We start from the raw sequence: 5,319 nt of genomic DNA on the forward strand, positions 1-5,319 counted from the left end.
TTAGCCGCAGTTTTCCAACATTTGCTTTGTCATCCTGTCAGGTTATGGTTACAATGGATTTTTTTAAACATTAAAAAAAATATGTACAGAAACCGAAGAGGTTACAGTGCTTGCATTATGTCAAAGACGCCAATCTATTGTGTTGTATAGATATATTAGCTACTGAAATTAGCATGCTAACTGACTAGCCCTGGCATGTCCTGATTTGTAGTACCACTTCTTACTCGAGAGGCGATAGCGAGTCACTGTAGCGCCAGTCTGCCCCAACATGAGAGGACGAAGAAGTCGAGTTGGCCAGAGCAGGGGTTCCCAACCCCCGGTCCGCGGACCGGTACCGGGCCGCGGAGGTGTTACTGCCGGGCCGCGAAATAGCTGTGAGTTTATCGTAATATTTGCAGAATTATAAATATATAAAAATATTTTATCATAATATTTTTTTCAAAAAGTGTTTAATTTTCGCACATATGCCACCAGTTATATTATTTCATCCAGTAGCTAGTTAATCTTACACCAGAAAACCGTTGAAAATGGCTTTTATGATGTTCCGAGGGATTCGGCGGCTCAGCCTAAGGTCTCAGCCTCTTGTGCGCACGAGCATGTTACCGGTGCGCCAAGTAGGAAGAGGAGCGCACAGGAGACAACCGTTTGATTGCAGACTGTTATGTTTATGTGGGGAAATGGTGGTGCATACATTATTTGAGATATATTTCAAACTCGGACTTCATTTTAAGGTGGGCCAGGGGTGTAGAGGGAGCTATTTGTTTAAGCACCGGATTGGCAAAATAGGAGAGTAAACCAGTCTGCCTTGATCTATGAATTAATGACCGGGACTCTCACGGTATCTGCTGCCCGCAGCTGTTTTATAGAAGGAAACCCTCCTTCACTTCATGATTTGGCTGCAGCATCAGGAGGCAGCGGGACGTACTCGGTAAAGAGCTGTGCCTTTTTACGCACCGCCTTCGCTGTGTTTAACTTAATCAGAACAGTTTAAGAGTGACTGCAGGCTGCTACGTGTTAACCACACACACATCTACACACATCGAACTGCCCGATTACTCCCCCTTTTATTAGTTTTATGAAGGAGATGTCCAGTCAGTCACCAAGACGCATGTGTGTGTATGTGCTCTGCTCAGCTCAGCTATGTGTTCGGTGTGTTTGTGTCTGTCCGACACCGGCATATATGCGGCTGTTCCCAAAATAAATTAGTTTAATCTTAATCTCGATGTAGTGCTAAACTGTCGGGAGTGCACCGGAACGAACGACACTATCATAATATCTTCTGAAAATAAATGCCAGTGTCTGTCACACACACACACACACACACACACACACACACACACACACACACACACACACACACACACACACACACACACACACACACACACACACACACACACACACACACACACACACACACACACACACACACACACACACACACACACACACACACACACCCTGGCGACCGGACATCTCCTTCATAATGCACCTTCTCCTCGTTTTCCCAGCATTCACTGGATTAAAAAAAAACAACACCGGTTCTTTTTTAAACTTTGTTAATATGTTTTGGATGCATATTGTTCTAGTATTTGTTCAGGCTGTTACATACAATTAGCCTCTGTTGCTACCTGCTGGTGGTGAGTAAATATTAAAATCAGTTAAAATTGACAACCGGTCCGCGATTTTTTTTTAATGTATCTACCGGTCCTTGGCACAATAAAGGTTGGGAACCCCTGGGCCAGAGGACTTGTCCTGTGCGTTTTGAAAGTAGTTTAATGTAGGAGACATGTCATGGCCATTTCCACTGATCATAATTCCATTGTTGAGGTATACTAAAATAGATTTATACTGTGCAATTTTCCAAACTCACATTGGTTTCGCATACAGCATCTCTGTGTATTCACCGGTATTCACTCTCTGTCCTAAACGGCTTGTTTGAGCTCCTGCCCCCGCCCTCCCTGTGAGCCCAGTGTGCTCCGATTGGTCAGCTCGGCCACTGTTCGGACCAGCAAACTTAACATGTTGCTGCCGTTACAGGGTTAGACCCAGCACTACCGCTGTTTTCTCGTTTCTGCCATCAATAAATGAACGAAGCGTACACGGACCAAGCAATCCCAAATGAAGCTAATTCACAGTAAACACACACACGGCTTAAAATGTCTTATTATATTGTTGTTGTTTTTTTTACAGTAAGTTAAAGTATTTTTTCTGCAGTTTGAGACCTGTGAGTTAGTGCATCACTAATTATAATCCAGTGATATAATACATATTATTGTCAAATGAGCCATTCTGCATAATGAGTACTTTTTACTTTAAGTTTATTTTGATACTAATACTTTTGAATTTTTACTTAAGTAAGGTTGTGAATGCATGACTTTTACTTGTAACAGAGTAAATACTCTGTTATAAATATACACTGTGGTATTGCTACTTTTACTTTAGTAAAATATCCACATACTGTTTCCACCAATTGTTTAATTTTTTTTCTTCAAATATTCAATCAAGTCTAATTAAGTGGAAATGTTATATTCACGAAGTTCATCTGTCTTATTTACATATCTGTCTATCAACAGGAAGCATAGCAGTACAGCAGTGAGCCAGTGGAGTCTAATTGGAGTGATTGCTCAGGCGAGTGATATATTATTACTGTTATTCTTCACTGCGAAATGTAATATAAAATTGTGGATACATTTTTAAACCATTGTTTTAATATTACAAATTATGTCTGTTCATTTACAGAGAGGCCTTACTTTTAAGTGGAGCGGCTGGAGCCAGTTGAGGTCTAGGGAGGAAGACAGTTGACAGATTTCCAAGCTGGTCTCACCAGGGAGAACATGTAGGACTCTTTATATTATGAGATGGTCATGCAAACATTGCAACTTCACGACATCAAAACGTTTACAGCTCATAAAGCATTATAGATTGAATCATCTACACAGCGGTCAAGGCCGGTCAATACCATGCTTGTACTCAGATTGTCCTTGTTCATTTAAAAGTTGGAGTGCTCTTCACACACATTTGTCTAGATACCGTACACAAACTGAGCAATTAGGGCAAATTCTTTCATTTTCATGTCTTGTATGTAACTTTTTCTCGGACTGGATGGGATTAAGCTGACCCCAAAAGTACAAGCTTTGAAGGTGAACCTGCTGTCTTAAAGACATGGAAAATGTGTTCTTCATATGTACCTTCCACTGTCCATGTTGCAATTGCTCAGTTTCAGGGAGCTGTATCAATCTCTGTCTCCCCCCTCTGCCATTTTTTTCTTTCTCCGTATAAACATTTCTCCCTCTTTCTCTCTCTCACACGGATTACAGTTGTTGCCGTCTATTCATATTCTGTTATATGTTTTTTCCCCCTCCTTAGGTAAAGAAACGTTTGTATTGAATGTTTAAAAAGCACCACTCCAAATCTATGATGGAGTAGATTTTGTATTTTTTGATAAGTTAATGTTAATATAATGTTAATGTTGCATGCAGTTATTATAATGTTAATGTTGTCGGTTAATAGTGATTGAATTGTTGACAAAATAAAGTTTAATTGTATTGTATTTTAGTTGTGTGATTTGTGCTCAATGTATATTAAATGCATAGATTATTACATTTATTAGGTAACATTTTTCAAAAGTAAATGAGTAACAATTACGTAATTAAAGTGAGTAATATAACTTCAAACAAATGAGTAATTCAACATTTTAAACAGAAAAAATATGATAAAATCTACTTATTTACTTCATAACAGTAACTATTACAGATATATAATATTTACTTAATAATTTGATAACAGTGATGTTCCTGTCCATGAAGAAAATAATTAAACTTTACTTAATTAGTTCAAATAAATATAACGTGTAACTTAAACATTATTAAGTAAGATTTACTTAATATATTCACAAATGTTACGTCTGGTGATAAGTACATTTTACTTGATACTGGAAAGTAAGTTCTACTTGATATTACAGCAGTAAAATATACTTTAAAAAAGTAAGTGCAAATACTTGCTAAGATTTAATCAAGTAAATCCTACAAGTCGTTTCTTTCAGTGTTCTGACATCACACTGGTGACTGCTGACGAAGTGAAAGTATAGACAGACAAGGATCCAGTACTCTCACGGGTGCGGGAATTGGTAAACAGAGGCTCGTCATCAGAATTAAAAGAGATTGAGTTTGGCCCTTATGCAGTGAGGAAACATGAACTCAGTATCCAAAATGGGTGTGTGTTGTGGGGCGCAAGAGTTATTGTGCCAAAGCCAGGCCAAGAAAGTGTTTTGAGACAGCTTCATCAATGACATCCGGGAGTGTCCAGGATGAAAGCACTGGCTAGGAGCTATGTATGGTGGCCAAAGCTCGACAAGGATGTAGAGGATACTGTCAAGTCCTGTATAACATGTCAAGAGCACCGAAATGTTCCGGCACCAGCTCCGTTACACCCCTGGGATTGGCTTGATAAGCCCTGGAGTCGTATTCATGTGGATTATGCTGGGCCATTCATGGGGAAGATGTTTTTTGTGCTCATCGATGCACACTCAAAATGGATGGATGTGGTTCCAGTCAATTCTGCCACTTCAGCCACTACAATTGAGTGCCTGCGTACCAGTTTCAGTAACCATGGACTGCCTGAATTGTTGGTGTCTGATAATGGCACCTGTTTCATCAGCACAGAGTTCGAAGAGTAGTGAGGAGACATGTGGACCAGATTCATGCTCACCACCAAAGACCAGAAAAAGACCATGAAAGACAACAGACTGACTCGACTCAGCTAAGTCAGGCAGCCGAAAAAGGAGAGACATGGCAGGACGTTGAGAATGTAGTGCTCAGTGGGGACGAGTTGGAAGAGCCAGCAGCTACAGAAGCTGCAGCAGCAGAGAGGGTCCATGAAACTGTGGAAAATACAAGTCCAGGGAAGAGACAGTCAAAAAGAGAGACTAAGTTACCCAGTTACCTTAAAGACTTCCAGCTGAGCTAAGAAGGGAATAGATAATACTGGTGTGAGTCACCTGTTAGGTTTAATACAATTTTTTTTTTACAGTGTTACAATGTTGCTGTTGGATGTATATAACCTGTTGTTATGCTAAGTATGTGATGAACCGGAGTCGCAGTTCGGCGCTACCAGAAATCAATAAACTCCTCTATGCTCACCAGAAGCCTCCTGTGAGTTACTACATAACCTGTAGCTGCTCCCAGTCCCTCCACACTCACAACAACTTCATACAGACATCAATAAAGCAGCTGTATTCGCCATACAGGAAACACACATTTAAAACGGTTTTGCCTGCCGTTTTTGTGTACACAAGCATTCATTAATGGTTCGGAAAGT

This window comes from Trematomus bernacchii, unplaced genomic scaffold (assembly GCF_902827165.1).
Source record: "Trematomus bernacchii unplaced genomic scaffold, fTreBer1.1, whole genome shotgun sequence".
Lineage (NCBI taxonomy): Eukaryota > Metazoa > Chordata > Actinopteri > Perciformes > Nototheniidae > Trematomus > Trematomus bernacchii.